Consider the following 20,281-nt stretch of genomic DNA (forward strand, 5'->3'; position numbering starts at 1 on the left):
ACACACACACACACACACACACACACACACACACACACACACACACACACACACCCCATCTTTATCCATTCATCTATCAATGGACACTTGGGTTGCTTCCATATCTTGGCTATTGTAGATAATTCTACAATAAACAGAGGGGTGCATATGTCTTTTCGAATGAGTGTTTTCATTTTCTTTGGGTAAATAACCTGTAGCAGAATTACTGGATCATATGATACTTGCATTTTTAATTTTTTTTAAAGATTTCATTTTTAAGTAATCTCTACATCCTATGTTAGCTTGAACTCATGAAACTCAAGATCAAGAGTCGCATGCTCCACCTATTTATTAAGCCAGTCAGGTGCCCCTCTATTTTTAATATTTTCATTTCTGCAGCGGCCGCACCGATTAACATCTCCAGCAACAGTGCATAAGGGTCCTCTTTCCCCCATATCCTTGCCAACAGTTATTTCTTATCTTTTTGATTCTAGCTAAATGGCCCTTTCTAGATACTAGATGTGTGCCCCAACTGTCACCAAAGACTGGGTAGAGGAAAATAAGTAGAGTCTGAATGGCTCTCCCACCATCTGAATCAGACTTTATCAAGAAGAAAGAAAAAAGTTTTCAGAACAGAATTTTACTTAGTTGCATTATTCATTAAAGAATCAGAAATAGGGGCGCCTGGGTGGCTCAGTTGGCTGAATGCCTGACCACTGACTTCAGCTCAGGTCTTAATCTCAGGGTCATACGTTCAAGCCTCACATTGGACTCCACACTGGGTGTGCAGCCTCCTTAACAAACAAACAAACAAACAAAAAAGATGAATTCCAGCATCCCATCTTAGTACTGTCACAAAGAAATTTTGTGATTCCCAAAAAGCTAAGTTAGAAACCAAAACAGAAATTAACTCTCCCTTTCTAAAATAACTATTTGACTATAATTTTAACTTTAAGAAAGCAGTTTCAAAGCAGTGAGATGGTGAGGCCACTTATCATCCATATACTTTTGCTTCTGTATTTATTAACTTCTTTTTTTCAAGTTCTTATTTGAATTCCAGTCAGTTAACATACAGTGTAATATCGGTTTCAGGTGTACAATCTAGTGATTCATCATTTCCATACAACACCTGGTGCTCATCTGCATTTATTATTAAGATGAAAAAGAGTTCTACGCTTCTGCTCAGTTGGTAAATAACCAGCATTCAAAACAGTCTTCCCTAGGCTAATTCTGTGACTTTGATATATGAGTATTTGAATATTTTTTCCAGCAAAATCTATAAGCTATTTTAAAGGAAATGATATATCCAAATTAATTTTTATTTTCTTCCTGTTTTGAGTTCATGATGCAGTCAGCTACAGAGACTGGGAAGAATGTAGTGTGGCTTCATCCACGTTTAACCAAGAACAACATCCACTGGATCATTTGTGTTTCCCTCACTGGACTGTCTGCACTGACAGTAAGGGCCATATCTTTACCAGCTCTGTGACTCTGATGTCCTGCACAGTGCTTGGGAGCCAGGCCAGGACTAGGGAGGGCAGGTGAGGCACCAACAGTATGGTATTTAAGGTGGCATTCCCTCCCTGGCTAGACCAGGTCCTGCTGGTGCACATGGGAAGCTTCCAATAAACACCTGCTAAATAAATCCACATACAAGCTGAAATACTGTGTCTGTGTAATAGCTCAAGTAGTTACTACAACCGCTGAAGGCTGGCCACTGGTAAGAGGAGAAAGGAAAGTCCCACAGGCCACTCAAGAAAATGTAAGGGAGGGCGCCTGGGTGGCACAGAAAGTTGGGCATCTGACTCTTGCTTTCAGCTCGGGGTCATGGGACAGAGCCCCTGTCGGGCTCTGTGCTTAGTGTGGAGTCTGCTTGGGATTCTCTCTCCCTCTGCCCCTTCCACTCATCCTCCCTCTCTCTCTCTCAAATAAATAAATAAATCTTAAAAAAATGAAAATATTAGGATCTGGATGAAACACAGTCCATCTGCAAACCCACCACAGTCACTGGGTCAGGCCTCCCTCAAAAAAGGCCGAATGTGATGAAGTAAAAACTCCTGGAAGATAAAGCAGTGAGGGAAGATGACATCAGAGCAGTACCCGAACTTTGAGGAATTCAAATTCATTAGCACTAGTCACTGGGTCTTCTTGACGTGTTAAAGAGTACTGCTGTTTATCAAGCTCTGCTAACTTCTAAAATCCTTAAATTGGAGTTAGAGACTTTATGTTTTGCTGTGTCCCTGATATGTGAAGAGGTGGATTAGCCAAATGAAACTCATTTAATTTTCCTCAATTGGTTATTGGTTATATATCCAAGTCTTGGTTATTCCGACTGTATACATTACACTGCAATCTCCTATGTCTTCAGTTTGGTGTTATTTTGACATCAAATTTCATCCAAGGATCTGGGTCACCGATTCAGAACTCTCTAATGGGATCAAAGGCCACTAAGTGACTCTGCTCAGCTGTCCACATTTCAGGTAGAAAGTCCAAAAATAAAGTATTTCTTGGCAAAGACTTAGGACAGTAACAACAACAAAAAATCCCTTAGGTCCGATTAGTCCTAAACAAGAATATTTAAAATCAGATTGAAGACTTAGGTTTGGGGTGATAAGAGTCCTGCCAAGCTATCCTAGGTCAAATATCTCAGAACAAGAAAGAAGATTCTTTGTACATTTCACATGTTATAAGATTTCAGGTAACGAGTAGAAAAAATCTGGCATCACAAATTGTGCTCTGCCAAGCATACTCTTACATTTTTCTTTCACCTTTTCCCAGGGGCCCTGAAATATAAAAAAACTCGTCTAAGAGGCCATTGCATAACGCTTAAAAGCAAGGACTCTGGAGTCAGAATGCCTGGGTCTTAAGTTTCAAAGACTTTGGGTTCCCGTGGGCCTCAGTTTCCAGATCTGTAAACTGAATATAGTCATTGTGCCTATCTCAGAGGGTTGATGAGAGCATTAATCAGACAACACATACATAGCATTTAGATTAATACCTAACACACAGTAAACATCCCATAAATATTATAATTATTTCTTTCCCAGACACTATTTGTAATGGCAACTTCCTTGAGCAAAAAGACCATGTTGTATTTTTCTTTCTCGTGGTCTGTCAGGACACGTGCTGCATTGACTTTCATGTAGAAAGTGACTGGCAGATACTGGTTGATGTGATCTTCCTGTCCCTCCCCATTGCCCTGGCCATTAGATCTCTCCAGGTGACGCCTGATTTGGAAGGACCCCACGTATTGTGCTCTAGCCCTCGGGCTTTACTTCCATCCGTAGGCCCTTGCCACATAAGTACACTATACTTACCGGTAATTCCTATGCTCCATTTACATGGGGGTCCTACCACTAGTGGTACTAGATGAATTAATCGAATATCCACTAGGAAATGGAAATTTCCTCAAGTCAACATGAAAAGATATAAACAAATCATGAAAGAGGACTTAAGGATCCTGGTTCCCATGGGAATTTTAGATGTTCTGAAAAGTTGGTGGGGAGTTCCTTTCAGGTTGGTAAACCCCTGCCTAGCCTCATGACACACCACCAAAGTTGATGCCTGTTTGCTTTAAATCCCAGTCCAAATCCTCCATGGTCTAGGAAGTAACTTCAAAATTAACTACTATCTTCCCAACACAACTTCTTTAGTCTGTAAAGGTTGTTACAGAACTGGACTGTGCTCCGAAGCACTAGTTCACGTGACTAATGCCTGAAGCATGAATTCACAAATACACGGGCTGGACACAACATCAAGTCCTCGTCCGAGTGCTGGGGCACAGTGCCTGTGCTGAGAGCATGGAAACAGTGAAAGATTACCTCATGTTAGCCCCACCTCAACTTTACACATGTCTCCAAACTACACGAATGCTGAAAAACATTCCTTTCTTCAAAATGCTACTCTGGACCCCAAAAGAAATGATCTTAAACCAAAACATGCCTGCTGTGGCACACAGGGAGTACGCTGGCAATATTAGACAAATGAACGGAAACCCTCCAGTCAGAAAATATCTGGATTATCTGGGGCACCTGGGTGGCTCAGTTGTTAAGCGTCTGCCTTAGGCCCAGGTCATGGGATCGAGCTCTGCTGATCGGGCTCCCTGCTCCGCGGGAAGCCTGCTTCTCCCTCTCCCGCTCCCCCTGCTTGTGTTCCCTCTCTCATTGTGTCTCTCTCTGTCAAATAAATAAATAAAATCTTAAAAAAAAAAAGAAAATATCTGGATTATCAAAGCCCATCAAAATTCAGTAGGTGAAATATGCCTCTGCGTTCTATTTCATTAAAATTTGAAAACAGTGAAGCAGACCCTTGATCCTTGAACAAGAACTTCTAAGTAAGAAAAATGATACCTCGGTATTAAGAAAAGCAATCAGTGTCCCCTTACAAGAGAAAAGAATAACTATGAAATAATATATGCTTGAAATCAGGTATTTTCTATGTTATTGGAGATTGGTAGATTAAAACTACTTTTGCAAAGGGCAGGAGAGCCCCTCCTCAGCCGTTTCGGGTATGGAGTTGGAAACGGGAAGAATTGGGTTTCTGCCCCCATTAATGTGAGTCTATATAAGTTCCAGTGATGGTAAAACTTCTAACACATTACAATAAGACTCTGTGATTCTGACCCAAGGAGAAGGAAAATGGTTAGAGCTTCAATTCAGTTGTCATTTATTGTCTCCAATGTGTAAATCGAGACTTGAATACCAAGCCTATTTCTAATTGTTTATTATTTATTGTCACTTTGATGTTTCAGACACCTCAGACATAAGTTTAAATTTAACAGTCCCAAAGTGTTATACATTTTTGCATTATAAAGATGAATTAAGTACACTGAAGAACACTGGAAAAATAGAGAACAGAGGGACACACCCACTACTATTACAGTTTGATATATTTCCTTCAAGTTTTTCATCTAAACATAGGTCTGTTTAGGGAAGGGAGGGAAGCCTGCTTCTCCCTCTCCCACTCCCCCTGCTTGTGTTCCCTCTCTTGCTGTGTCTCTCTCTGTCAAATAAATAAATAAAATCTTTAAAAATAAATAAATAAATAAACATAGGTCTGCATTATAATCGTTCTATAATAATGGAGTGTCTTTTTCCTTTTTTTTTTTAAGATTTTATATTTATTTATTTGATAGAGACACAGCAAGAGAGAGAACACAAGCAGGGGGAGTGGCAGAGTAGAGGCAGAAGCAGTCTTCTTGCTGAGCAGGGATGCGGGGGGCCGATCCCAGGACCCTGGGATCATGACCTGAGCCGAAAGCAGACGCTTAGCAACTGAGCCACCCAGGTGCCCCATGGAGTATCTTTTTCTACTCTGCTTTTTTTTTTTCAGTTACAATACATTTCCCCATCTACTTACGTAATTTTCAGAACCATCGTTACTGGATTCATAGTAACTACCCAGTGAATGTATATTAACCATTCTTCTATATAGTTACCGAAATTTCCATTACTATTTTCCATCCACCATTCATCATTTATTTATTCATTCAATTTTACCAATCTGCCTTAAGCACTGTGAACTATTATCATAAATGCTGGTCTGAGGGCATATCTTGCATTTTATGTTGTATCCTTAAGCTCAATTCCCAGACATGATATTAGCAGGATGGAAGTATTGACATTTCTAAGACCCCTGATACATATCAGAAGATCATTTTCTAAAAGCGTTCTAATGAATTTTTATTGCTTCCAGAACAACAGTGTCACGCAAGTCAGAATCGGGTTCATCCACGATTCACTTCTCCCTGAAGAAGGAGTCATCAATCCTATCTATTCTGGCTGATCCATTCTTCTGCATGCCATTAGAATTAAAAAAAAAAAAAAAAAAAGAAGATCTAATTATGTCCTTTCTCTGATTAAAGTCCTCCAAAGGCTTGCTCTATTTTTTCAGGATAGAGTTCAAAATTCTTAAATCACCCATAACCTCCCCTGCCTACCTAGCCTACTTCACCTTCCACAAATCTCAAACGATACCTTTCAGTCTGGTCATAAAATGCCACCTCACCTGTCCTGCTTTTACATCACCGTATTTTCCCCAAGCTGGCCCCCTCTGCCAGGACTCTCCTCCGGTTTCTTACCTGCTACAATCCTCTCTGCTACTCTGAAAAACCTTTTAATGTCACCTTGTCTCCCAAAGAAAGAAATGACATCTTCCCTTCTCTGTGATTTGTTAAAAATGATTTTATTTATTTATTTCAGAGAGAGAGAGTGCAAGCATGAGCAGGGGTGGGGAGGGAGAAGAAGGCTTCCTGCTGAGCAGGACCCCGAGATCATGACCTGAGCCGAAGGCAGATGCTTAACAGACTGAGCCACCTAGGTGCCCCCTTCTCTATGATTTTATAAGATATTCATTTTTCACCACTCTTAGGCTGTATAATTTAGTGGTTAAGAGTTCATACTCTAAAATCAAACTGCCTATTATCAACCCTGTTATAGTCTGTGCCTAAGTTAAATAATTTTGTGAGACCTCAGTTTTTTCCAATGGCAAAATGGAGACACCAGTAGTTTCTATGTCAGAGTTTTATTGGGATGGTCCTTATTGATACTCAACACAAAACGTGGCATACAGTGAGTGTTAAGCTGATGCTACCCACTAATATTACACTTACCACATTTCTTTCTCTCCTCATAAACAGAGTTTCTTTGAGAGCAGGCACTATGTCCCGGGCCTGCTTGGGTAGCTGGCATACTATAGATTCTAGATACACATTTGTTGAATGAATGGACCCAGACCTGAGTAAATAAAGCATGGCGTCTGCCCTCCACAGTTTAAAATCTCATGGAAGAGCCAGACATGCCCCAACAACTTTCTATACGGAGCACCGTAATAAGCACTACACTGTGTGGGTCCTGGCCAGGATCTTTAATTCTGGAGGCCTGCAGACTTGCTCCCTGGAAACTCCCAGAAATAAGAGAGAGAAAGGCAGAAGAAAGAGCATAATTAATACAACCACATGTGAGTACACTGAGCAATCAATCAAGTGATTTTTGTGGTTGGATTAAATGACCAATTCAGAGGGCTTCTCGCTTCTCACAGAGGTATTTTTAAAGTAAATCCATTGTGATGACCAGAATCCTGACCTTATGCTGAGTCAGAGTGAGAATAAGAGAGAAAGAGGAAAACCAGATTAAATATTTAATGAGAAGATTTTAAATGACTTTAGTGTCTCACGCTCAGTGAGTTCTGGATGTAAATTTTGGTTAAAAGGGTCAGTCCATCCTTCCACAGTGTGTGTGCTTTTAAGTTTCCAAGGCTCCTGTTCATGTGTCTTTATAATAATAGATTCTTTTAAATCACGTAAACGTGGAAGACAGAAGCAACAGCATCCTCCAAAATGCCTAATGGAGAAAGTTGGGATGGTCTTAATAGCCAGAATCAAGCTTCTGGATAACATTTAATAGTGTTTCTATATATTTCCCTTCTATCCATCAAGGGACATGGTTTTATGTTTATTACAATGCACAACTAAGTATCAGTGTGTGGAATTAGCTTCACAATCTACCTCATTCCTGAGGAGAAAACCATTCAGTATTCTCTTAGACAAAACTCCATGCCATGAGAAAATGTGGGAAAATCAGAATCATAGATGCATGGGAGACAGAACTTCGTTTGGAAACAAGACAAAACTTAATCTTCAAGGATGTATCTGGGACATCTCCTAGAATATTTACTAATAAATTGCTAAAGCAAATGTGGCATTTGGCACCCAGGTGAAAAAGGTCTGCTGCTGCTTGTGAAAGTTTAGCCTGAAAGCCAGCAATCTGAAAGGTGCAAAGGCACGTATATACCAACATCACTCATAACGTCCCAGGTAAACACAGCACCAGAACAGACAGACTAAGTAGCTCAAGATGCACATTTAAAATCCCACCGGGAATAAAGGAGATGAGACAACTATTTTCATCTTCAGCTTGCATTCCCCCAACTCTCCAAGAAACACAATTTTTCAGGCTAGGGTTATTTTTCTACTCAAAATGGTGATAAATTCGAAGTATCTTTTTAGTGTCACTAAATGAATAATCACTTAGGCATAAATTCTCAGTAGCTGATATAAACAAACCCACCCAATTAAAAACAGAATGTGTGATGAAATTCTGGTTCAGACTGTAATATAATTAACTAAAAACAGAAGAAATGTGTATTTCCAGAGCGTTTTTTCAATATGCATGCACTTTACAAAAATTTATCAACTCAACTTTATTAACATTTCTTTATATTAGCATAGTAAGAATAATTTATTAGCATGGAAAGGATATAATAATATATTTTCTATAGTATATGAACCTGAGTCTACAAATTTATTACCAAAGCCAACTGTCTTTCTCTCCTGTGGTAGATGTCATGGGCAGGGATCCTAAGCCACACTGCTTCTCCGTGTGACCAAAAGCTTCTATCGATGGCACAACTGGCTGGGGTTAGGAGTCTGTGGTGAAGCAAACTAGACCACATTGTGTAGGGAGCCACATTGTGTAAGATCTCCGTCTTAACAGCACTGCGGTAAGAAAAATCCAGGGACTGTTTACAGAAATACATCAATTAAGTAGATTTGTTCATTTATAAGTTATCCATTGAATTAGTAGGCAAAAGGCAGAGATTCTTTGAGATATTAATAAAAGCTCATTCATTCATGTACTCACTCATTCTACCAGTTCCTATGAGTATCTTCTATGCGTCAAGGTTAGAAAAGGAGCCTTAGAGTCAGATAAACACAACCATTTCAATTCAGTCTGATTTATGCTTATTCAAACAATCTAAACCAAGTAAAATCTCTACATACAAATCTTGAACCAAACTCAAAATTTAATAAACTAATCAATCTTCAAGAATTTAACCTAAGGGCACCTGAGTGGCTCAGCTGGTTAGGCGTCTGCCTTTTGGGTTGTGGTCTTAGGGTCCTGGGACAGAGCCCTACAACTGGGGCTCCCTCTCTCTCTGCCCCTCCCCCTCCCCCTCATACTCTCTCTCTCAAATAAATAAAATCTTAAAAAAAAGAAAGAATTTAACCTAAATCAGAATCTTCCTTTACAGATCTGTATTTAGCTTAAAACTAATAGTACCATCTCAGAACTACAAGTGGTCTATAGAACTAACCATGTATTTAAGTAAAGGATGGAAAAAAACAAATTCCCACGGGTAAGTGTCTTTTCATCAAAGACTTGGCTCCTTGAATACAACCAGAGAAATTTAGAAAACATTTGTGGCTAGTGGGCAAATGTACATGGGATGACAGCCTACCTGAAAGATGAAAAAAACCCCAAAACCTTCAATATGGTCTAGGGTCAGACTATTTAAATATCTTTTACTTCTCTGAGCTGTTTCCTCATCTGTAAAATAGAGAATATTAAAACATCCAGTTGACCCCTGAACAATGTAAGTTTGAACTACACGGGTCCACTTACACGCGGGGTTTTTCAATAAAACAGTACAGTACTGTAAGTGTATTTTCTCTCCTTTATGACTTTCTTAATAACATTTTCTTTTCTCGAGCTCATTTTATTGTAAGAATACAGTAAATAATATATATAACATACAAAATATGTGTTAATTGGCTGTTTTTGTTATCAGTAAGGCTTCGAGTCAACAGTAGGTTATTAGTAGTTAAGTTTTAGGAGATTCAAAAGTTATATGCAGATTTTCTACTATGCAGGGGGTTGGCACCCCTAACCCTCACGTTGTTCAAGAGTCAACTGTATACTTCCTAGGATTCTTATAAGGATTAAATGAGATAGCCATTGTTTGTGCCCAACAGTATCTGGCACATACGAAGAACTCCATAAATGTAAGTTCGTCATAATGATGCTATTATCAGCTCAGTGTCATATCCTTGTTTCATCTCATGAAGTCACCCTCCATTTTTCTAAAAGCTGACACAAGTGTATTCATACTGACTTTCAACTCAGTACGTCTCAGATGGTCACTTCAACATACTTCAAGAGTTACTTTCTAGAATACTTAAATTTTGTTTGAGGTATTACAGCAAGGAGGTAAAGTCCATTCCAAAGCTACAACAAAGCAAACTCCATTGAGCTCCCCCTTGCTGACATCAGATTGCGAAAACTGTTAGAATGTCTTCCTTAGGCTCAGGAACTTGTCTCTCCTCTTGTTCTATCATTGGTCTTAACTCCTGTAGACTTGCAGAGCTAGTTAATTGTAAGCTATCTTCTATATGACAGGTCTTCAAATATGTGAAGACAGCTACTCTGTCCTAGCTAAGGCTTAAGTACCTTCTTTGTACTAAACATTCCCAGTGTCTTTATTCCTTACGTGACACAGTTTAAAGAAATCAGATAGCATTCTCCTTGCCCCCCAGATTATTACTGTCTTGCAGCTAGTGGTACAAAGACATTTTCTTTATACTTCAAGTGGTGGAGGCTAAAATCTTGAAAGGATTATTAGGAAACAACACCCCCCACCCCTGTGACTTGCTGTCATTTGCAATTGCCCTGTTTTGTGGAAGCAGTCCAAACCCATGTTTGCGTGGTTATTATAAGCCCAGGAATCTTGAAATCACTGTTAGATTCTTTTTCTTTTCCAATAGGGTAAAGAGCCATTAGATAAAAGAGTAAAAGCCTTAAGAAAATCTGACTAGGACAGACCATTTATAAAACAACAGCAACAAAAACGAAGCATTCAAATAATTCTCAATCTATGCAGATGCACACTTTTTGAAGACAATATCATTACAAGCATGGAACTACTCTCTAGCCATAATTCATGACACAGCAAAAATGACCAGCCAGATTAATAATGCAATAGCTTTCCCCAAGACCAGTTTCTTCTCATTCCAATTTACTCTTCACAATGCTTTGAACAAACAAAGATGATTATGTCGTATCCCTGAGTAGAAGTCTCTCTTGGTTTCCTTGGTTGCTTAGATGACAACCTACCAATTCCTCAAGCTAAGAAAATTCTTGCACTCCAGCCCCTTGCACTCCTACCAAATATGCCTTTCTAAATCTCAGATAGCTGTTAACCCGCTGTGTATGCTTCTCCAACCTATAGGCTACGTTCCTAATCCCAGCCAGCTGTGTAATTGATGTGAGGTTTAGGTTGAGGCAAAAAGGAGGTGGCCTAATATATCTTTACAACTCACTGCTGTTAAGAGTTAGGTAGATGGGGCCATCAAGAACCCCACCTACCATCATATTCCCCTACCACCATTTCCTAGATATGTGCTAGGCTTGATTAGAACCCCAGGACCTTGTTCTTTGCTGTTCTCTCTGTATAAAAGAATGCACTTGTCCTAATTCCTCTGGAAAACCTAAGTTTAAGATGATGATCAAATGCCACTCTGTCTGTGAAATCTTTCTCCATTTTCCTAGGCAGTATGCCTTATAATCCCCTCTGTGCTCTTGTGGTCTTAGGTCCTTTCTCTGTAAGAGCAGTTACTGATTTATAATGTAATTTTTATCTCTATACTTCCTTTCCATATTAGATTAATTTCTCCTCTGGTGTACTGAGGATTTGTGTCTTACTCGCTTTTGTAACCTCAGAACCCACCATTGTGCCTGTTGCACAATGATAATACATGTTTGTTGAATGAATAATAAAATAGAATGTCTATTTTGTTTTGAAAAAGAAAGTTGATTTCAGTAAAGTTTCAGAAAAAATGAAAAGAGAAAGAAAAGTAGAAGTTACAATGGATTTGTCGTAACTGTTCAGTGGAATTATAAGACCCTGCCAAATAATAAAATGTTATTTTAGTAGACCCCTGCAATATCCATCTTAAGAGCTAAAGAGATGAAATTTTTACGGGCATGTTTATTCAAGCCAGTGCACTAAGCCAATTATGAGTCTCTGGTCACTTAAAACTATCAAAGTTTAAAAAGTAAAATGGTGCATGTATTTATTAACTATCAATTATTGAACATTACTGGTTTTCCCCAATCTAAATAGTTCACATAATCAACATCAAAATTTTTTATTTTCATAACTTTCTAGGTTCATCTGACAATGTATTTAGTTAGCAAAATTTCTGCTTGTCTCTATTTAACTGCTTCTCTAATAAAATTTTTTTTCCCTTTGAAATCAATCTGACAGCCATAATCAGTTCTGTTTGTAATGCATATTTTTGGGTTGTTATAATTCAAGGTATCGCCAGTGTTTCTTAATTCAAATATTTACTCTATGTGCAATATCCCCCAATATGGCATTTCCTACAGCTGCTAGAAATCTTCTAGAATCCTACAATGTGAAATTAAACATAGTCTTCAAATGGTAAGAAGCCTTGGCTAGCAACCAGAATACTGTTTTCAGGTTGCTTTAGAATTTGTTGATCTCAACTGCAGACACCTCGACATATGGTAGGAATGTTCTCTCCTCATCGGTTCTTTACTTAAGGCTACAATTTCCTTCTAGGATAAGGAGAATGGTAAGAATTCAGGGCCATAGGGCTCCTTGAAAATGAATTTTATTAAGTGCTGATCTTTTATAAGTAACTGAATGGTATTTCTGAATGCTATTTTTTTTAAAGATTTTATTTATTTATTTGACAGAGAGAGAGAGAGAGAGAAAGAGTGAGCACAAACAGGGGGAATGGCAGGCAGAGGCAGAGGGAGAAGCAAGCTCCCCACAGAGAAGGGAGAGCCCGATGTGGGACTCGATCCCAGGACTCCGGGATCATGACCTGAGCCGAAGGCAGTCGCTTAACCAACTGAGCCACCCAGGTGCCCTGAATGCTATTTTTTTACCCCTCTTTATGGGAAGTGAGAGGCTGGGTACCTTTTGACCTACTCCATGTTTGTTAATTTAATCTAGAGTTGTAAACCCTGTAACTGAAAAATCAAACTGGAACATTTCTTGAAAAAAAAAAAATGTGCTTGGGAGAATGGAGGACTCAGTAAGAATCAACTGTTCTCAACTTAGGCCAACTCCTCCTGCCCAGGGACATCTGGTATTATCTGAAAACATTTTTGGTTGTCACAAATGGTAAGGTGCTATTGGCATTTAGTGCGTAGGGAAATCTGGTCATCTGATTCTTGTTCTCCCATAAGTAAGGTCTCATTTTTTCTCTGGCTGCTTCCAATACTTTTTTTCTTTAGTTTTCAGTTTGATTATGATGTATCTGAGTATTGACTTTTAAAGATTAATTCTTCTGATGAAAAGTTTGCATTTTGCTGAGCTTCTTAAATGTGTAGGTTCTTTGCCATATTTGGAAAGTTTCCTTGCAATTATTTTTTCAAATATTTTTTCTGCATAAACTCTTTTTTCCTCTCCTTCAGGGACTCTGCAGTCTGCTGATACAAATGTCAGACTTTTGGTATTGTCCCAAAGGTCCATGAAGCACTGCTCATTTTTTAAAATTTTTTCCCTGTTGTTCAGATTGGACAACTTCTATGAACCTGTCTTCAAGATTAACAGAAATTAATCTGACTCTTCCCTCTGTTACCTCCGTTCTGCTATTGAACCCATTTAGTGAGTTTTTAAAATTTTGGTTACTTTCTGTCTTTCCCTTCACTTCAAGAATGTTTGTCCTTACTTCGTGGAACATTTTTATCGTAATTTTTTAAAAAGTCTTTGGTAGATAATTCCAATATTTGCATCAATTCAGAATCATCTGTTGATTATCTTTTCCCATGTGAACTGAAGTATTCCTGGTTCTTTACATGCTGAGTAATTTTGGATTGTATTCTGGATATTCTGAATACTATGTTATGAGATGTGGAGTCTTATTTAAACCATATGGAAAATGTTGATATTCTTGTTTTATCAAGAAATCAACCTGGCTGGATTCAGGATGCAAATTCTGACCAGCCTTCCATAGGTTGTAGTTTCAATGTAGGTTCTGTTTTCAACATACACTATTTGTATCTGTCCTGTACATGCACATCCAGTGTTCATTCTGGAATCCAGGCAGCGGTCTATCCCTTGGCTCAGCTCTCAAAATCTATGGTAGGTATACTGCTTAAAATCAGACCTAAGCATATCCAGCTTAGGGGTAAGCTGAGGAGTTCATAAAGAACTTTATGGGGAATACCTGGCTGGCTCAGTTGGTGGAGTGTGTGACTCTTGATCTGGGGGTTGTGAGTTAGAGCCTCACACTAGGTGTAGAGATTGCTAAAAAATAAAATCTTAAAAAAAAAAAAAAAAAGACTTCATGGGATTGTTTTTTTAATCTTTACCATCTCTGTAATCTCCCTGGTACTTTCTGGTTCCTTGGGACACCCCTTTTGAGTCCTGTGACCAGAAAACTTGTACTTTAGTTTTTCCACTCTGCCACAAACTTCCCATGTGATTTTCCTCTGATTTCTTGTTCTTGGGAAGTAGACTGCACATAATAGTGTTGCTTAAATCTAGCCGTCAATACTGGATATTGTTGAAATGCCTTGAAATTTCTGTTATGTAGGTGACACTCATCTCTGGTTTCTAATATAAATGTAAATATTCATTATTTATTCATTCAATAAATAGTAACTGAGCACCTATTATTTGCTAGTCAGTGTTTCAGTGAATGATACAAGGACACTTCCCTCAGGAACTTACACTTAAATTGAGGTGAATGAAGTGAATAAATATTAAGTAAATATACAATATGTCAAAAAGAGATAAGTGCTTTAGAGAAAATTATAGTGAAAGAAGGGAGGTGGGGGTGCAGACTCTCACTCAGAGTAAGGTGGGAGCCAAGAGAGTGAGGAAAGGAGTAATGAGATCGGCTTGAAGTTAAAAGGATTGTTCCAATTCTTCCTATTTATGTATTTGATAAGTCATTTCAAGGTGATTTGGGAGGTAAGACAGTTGGGGGTCCATGTGCAACCCGCCATCTTGCTCAGAAGTTCCCTGATACCATGTCTCTTCATTTTAATCATCTGAATTCTGTATGTTCAAAGCACAGTTTTCAAGTGTACCTGGAGAAAAGGCCAACTCTTCATTAACAAACAGCATCTGGAGTGGAATTAGTTACTGTTTATAGTAACCCACTTTTTTTTTTTTTTTTAACAGCAAACACTGACTCGTACTCTGGGCAAAGTTTCTTTAAGGGTTTTAGTTTACAATAATTCTTTTCTTGTGTGTCTTATAAAATATGTTCATTGTACAAAAATCAGAAATCACAGATAAGCAAACAGAAGGAAAAAAGGTAACTTAGAAATATTCATTTAAAATAATTTTGGTCTATACAACTTCCAGTTTTTTGTTAATTTATTATTATTTTTTAAAGACTTTATTTATTTATTTGACAGAGAGAGAAAGCACAAGTAGGCAGAGCAGCAGGCAGAGAGAGAGAGGGAGAAGCAGGCTCTCCATTGAGCAGGGAGCCAGACACGGTGCTCGATCCCAGGACCCAAGGATCATGACCCGAGCCAAAGGCAGCCGCTTAACCGACTGAGCCACCCAGGCGCCCCCAGTTTTGTTTGTTTTTTTTAAACCACAAATAAGTCTCAAGGGCTTTTCAACAACTGTTCTCAACATAATTATGGGCTCAACCACTAACAGGAGAGCGTCAGGACCACCGTACCATGCTGCATGACAAAATGTCCAAGTTTGCTCACGTCAGGTTTTCAATTCTATCACTTTCCAAGGAGACATACATATATCACCTGTTTAGTGTCCTCTTTAAAAATCTTTAATAAAGCTTCTGAACTGATGGTGAAGGCTATTATCTAGTAACTCACCTGCTAAATTTATAGCCAGGTCAATCACACGTGTCCTTTTGTCGCTAATAAAGGCAACAACATCAATGCAAGAACAGTAGCACTGACAACTGTTAATTTTTAAGTACTTGTGCTACCCACACTGATAAGCGACTTATAAATACAAATTTAAAACATCTTTTACAGTATTTCAGAAAATTTCATCACTGTAAGACATTAGAGTTTAGTTTTGACTTACTTCCAGAAAAATGAGCTGGCCATAGTCAATAAAACTCAAGAGAACCAGATAGTAGTGTTTGCTTGAACTATTCACACTTATTTATCCAGGTCCCATCAATAATTAAACTGTCCCCTGATGCCACCAGCATTCCATTTAATTCTTCTGCTACACCGCACTGAAATGCTCTGAAAAAAGTTCCTCTTGTTATATTATTTATTACTATTGCATTAGCATCCGAAATTACATGTGGTAGCTCTCTGCTAATAAAATAGGAAATTTATTTTTCAGGAAATGGATTACTCATTGGTAAATCACAGCTATGACCATCTTTACTCCAAAAAGGCAAAAGATAAAAATTCATCCAAAGCATGACATTCTAATACCACTCTTTGACCTAACAATTCTACTTCAAGGAATACAGCATAAGAAAAAACACTATAGGGGCGCCTGGATGGCTCAGTCGTTAAGCGTCTGCCTTCGGCTCAGGTCATGTTCCCAGGGTCCTGGGATCGAGTCCCGCATTGGGCTCCCCGCTCTGCAGGAAGCCTGCTTCTCCCTCTCCCACTCCCCCTGCTTGTGTTCCCTCTCTTGCTATAGCTCTCTGTCAAATGAATGAATGAATGAATGAATGAATAAATAAATAAATAAAAGAAAAAACACTATAGATGTGTGAAAGCTTGAAGTGTCCAACAATAGGAAAAGAACATGGCCATGCAGATAGTGAAACACTATGTGGGCATGAAGTATCCTGTTTTAAAGGCTTATTTCCAGACATGGGAAATGCTAACAAATTTTACATGAAAAGGGCAAGTTCCCGAGCTACCTGCAACAAAATCTCAAATTTTGTAAAATACATGTATGTTTGTATACTACCCAAATATGTTTATACATACAAATACTGAAAAGATAGAGCCCAAAATATCAACCACAGGTAGTGTTAATATGGAGAATTATTTCCATTTTTTAATGTTTTCTAAATTTCTACAATGACTATATATTTTTATATTCAAAAAGAGATTCTTTCATATACAGATTGGTAGTTTTCAGATTTTTTAAAACTTATGGAACTTTTCTTTAAAAAAGGTTAGAGTGTTAGAGATCTGTTGCAGACTGGTATCTTTTATTGACTTATATTAAAGTCTCTGAATGTTTTCAATGGTCTAATTGACAATGCAACATTTTTTCCCTAGGAAATGTTTTTGTTTTCTTTCTTTTCATACTGGGGTATTGAAGTAGAATATGACTGGCCTTGATCAAAATAGAAAATGACTACAAATTTCCAAATTTTACTAGTAATGTCTCCTTCCTTCAGATTGGGCCACACAATCAATGATACCCAAGAAGTTAATTAAATTCCTGTGCGTCTGATAACCTACAGCATTTATAGCAAAGTGGAGTAATTCTCAGTGGTCTGGGACCAGTCTCTGCTGCTTTGAATCCCTGCCTATAACTGGATGATGGGCAGATTCTGCTGCCTCACCCAAAACTGTCATTCTTCAGATTTTCATAAGAAAAGAATAGGGCCAAGACCATAGTGCCCCAATTCTAAGAAGTGTCTTACCTACGCATTGAATAACATCTCCAGTTACCATGGAAAAATACCAGAGTCACAGTAACTATGAACTAAGACGTATGGGCAAAGACAAAATACATACCCACTAGCCTGGCTCTACAATTTATATCTTTGAGTCTTTTATTTCCTCCTCCCTGAAATGTGAATTATAATACCTGTTCACAGGCAGCACACATGAACAAATGTGTGAAAAATGCAGAGCACAGTGCTTGGTGCACAGTTAAAATTCAGTAAGAGGGAATGTACAGATGTCATTATGATTGGTGAAGAAATAAACTTATACTTGTACACATATTTATGCAAACCAAGGAAGGACAAAAACATGAATACCGTGAAAACAATCCATGGGGAAATGATAGACTTGAAGATAATTTAAAACACACAAAGATAACTTAGCATATTCAACTGCTACCATTTTACTGTGATCCCTCTAAACTATACACTTTTATTAACATTCTTAAAATTGGGAAATAAGATCATGTGATAAGGTGCTTAAATAAAGTGATTACTGCAAGCTGGCTGTGTCCTTTCCTGCAATTATGACTGCTGACATTAATTAGATTTTTATGTGTAGCATATGATCTGCACATTTTCTGGCTGCAGCACCAAACCAGATGCAGGACACTCTCTTTCAGCATGAGTAATGGAAAGAAGGCAGCAAAATCTCATCACTTTGGGAGGGAGGGCTGGAGAAGAGGGCAAGAAACACCTCGCCACCTCTTGTTCTTTGGGAGAGAAACAAGGGCTGATAATTAAACAAACCCATGTGTACAAGGAGGCTCCAATTCCTGACCTTCTCCTAAAAAGGGCAAGCAGAAGTTAAGAGAGTAAAAGCAGAATCCTGCCCTGTCCATATCAAACAGAGGGTCTGGAATTGAATAACTCTTACTGTTGAATGAATGAAGAAATCAGTGAAGCCTCCTCAAAGTTAAGATTCTCCATGTGAAATAGCTGTGGGGGGCTTCAGAGGCCCGGGGTGGAGGTGGGGGGGTGTTGACTAACACAGGTATTCACTGGGTTATTCTCCGATTTCCCACTCACTGATGAAATGTGAGAACCAAAATTTTAATTTGGCTACAAGCAAGGACATTGGGAGGACATTTCCCAGAGTGTGCTTACAAATATGGTTTGGAACTTCCTAAGTGATATACCAACAATGTGTAATGATTTGGATGTGTTCATCACAGATGTGCCATATATTCTCCTTAGAATGAGAACACATTTAGTATAATGGCTTGAGGAAACATTTAGTATAATGGTACAGAATAAGGGTTTAGAATACAGACAACAGAAAGATAATAGCTAAAAATTACCTAGGACTTCTTAAGTCCAGACACTGGGCTAAGTGGCTTTTCATGGATGACTCATGAATCCTCCCCTCTATACAATTATCTGAAATAGGTTACTATATCTACTTTACAGATGCAGAAACTAAGGCCTAAAAGGTTTACAAATACTCCCGAGTCCACATAGATACTAAGAGTGACAAAGCCAAGATTCATAACCCAAAATATCTGATTTCAGAGCCGAAAAGATGAACCACTATGTTATTCTGACCAACAGGATTCATTTACAGTTCGAAAGGCCTAAATCTGAAATAATCAATATATGAATAATTGGGTGTTGTTGTTTTTTAAAACACTTTTCACCATTTATACCTGCTGAAAACTATAACTAGTTCTGATGTGATTAAAATTTAAGTTTTAGGGCGCCTGGGTGGCTCAGTTGGTTAAGCGACTGACTGTCTTCAGCTCAGGTCATGATCCTGGAGTCCTAGGACTGAGTCTTGCATCAGGCTCTCCCTCTGACCCTCCCCCTTCTCATGCTCTCTCTCTCTCTCATTCTCTCTCTCTCGCTATTCCCTACACATATGCATGGTATTAAATATTTTTATAAGTGTCTTCCTGACTATTATGTCCATTTGGGCACAAAAACATTCCTAGAATTACCTGCTCCAGACTCTTTGACAGAACAGTTTGGGTAAAGGGATTTTCTACTGCTGGCTAGACTGAATACAATACAGCTATGTAAGAGGCTGAACCTGTCACGCACCCAGCGTCTATCTGGATCTCCACACAGACATGGGGATATTTTTAAAAAATGAGGAAGTCTCAAAATCCTCACCCAAGAAAGACAAGCATTGTGCTAAAGACTCCAAAATAGTTCTAAAGGTCACTTCAGACTAGCTCTGATCATTTCTTTCCTTTAAAATATGCTTCTGGAACCATCATAATGGAAGAAGAGCTGGACTGAAGAGAAAGGTTTGGTCATCAAAAAAGGCAAAAAAAAAAAAAAAAAAAAGGGCAGAAAAGACTAGTCTTGCTTTTTAATCTAAAGGGACCTAGAGTTCTCCTGACTCAATAGATAGGGATTTAGCTTCCTGTTCTTTTAGATGACAAATGTGTCCTAGTGGGCTGATCTGGCTTCTTAATAAGCTCAAATCTCTCCCTTTTGCCCTCTGCCTCTTGTACTTTCTTTTTCCAGCAATAATATATGGAAAAGCGGGGTGTGTAGTGTGCTGGGTTTGCTTGAGAAAGGTAGTATTTGACACCTGTAATTGTAATGACTGTTAACTCTCCAGCTGGTCAGCAATGATTAGAAGACTGTTCACCCCACTAAATGCCAAAGCAACCAGGAGTCCCCTATAAACAGCATTCCAAGAATTATAATTCTTTTGAGTCCCAGAAAATCTGGAAGGAAGAGAACTTCTACGTAGCAAACAAGCAGGCATGGTGTGTGTGTGGTGTGTGTGTGTGTGTGTGTGTGTACACACTTGCGTGTTTACTGTACATTCCCCAGACTCTTTCTTCAAGAGCCAAGAACTTATTCCCCCAACAATTGGGAAACTGGCTGCTGCCTGCTGAAACTCACAGCTGATCCCTCTTAGAGATTTACCCTTGGGAACCACCCTCCACCAAA

At 38.6% G+C, this 20,281-nt stretch overlaps 1 protein-coding gene across 8 annotated transcripts in view; it reads right to left on the minus strand.

Annotated features, from left to right (window-relative positions):
* SRGAP1 (SLIT-ROBO Rho GTPase activating protein 1) overlaps positions 1 to 20,281 on the minus strand; it is a 268,505-nt gene that overhangs the window by 107,693 nt on the left and 140,531 nt on the right. The window lies entirely within an intron of this gene.

The sequence above is a fragment of the Callorhinus ursinus genome, unplaced genomic scaffold, assembly GCF_003265705.2.
Source record: "Callorhinus ursinus isolate GAN/ISIS: 27379988/994484 unplaced genomic scaffold, GSC_fseal_2.0 scaffold14, whole genome shotgun sequence".
Taxonomy (NCBI): Eukaryota; Metazoa; Chordata; class Mammalia; order Carnivora; family Otariidae; genus Callorhinus; species Callorhinus ursinus.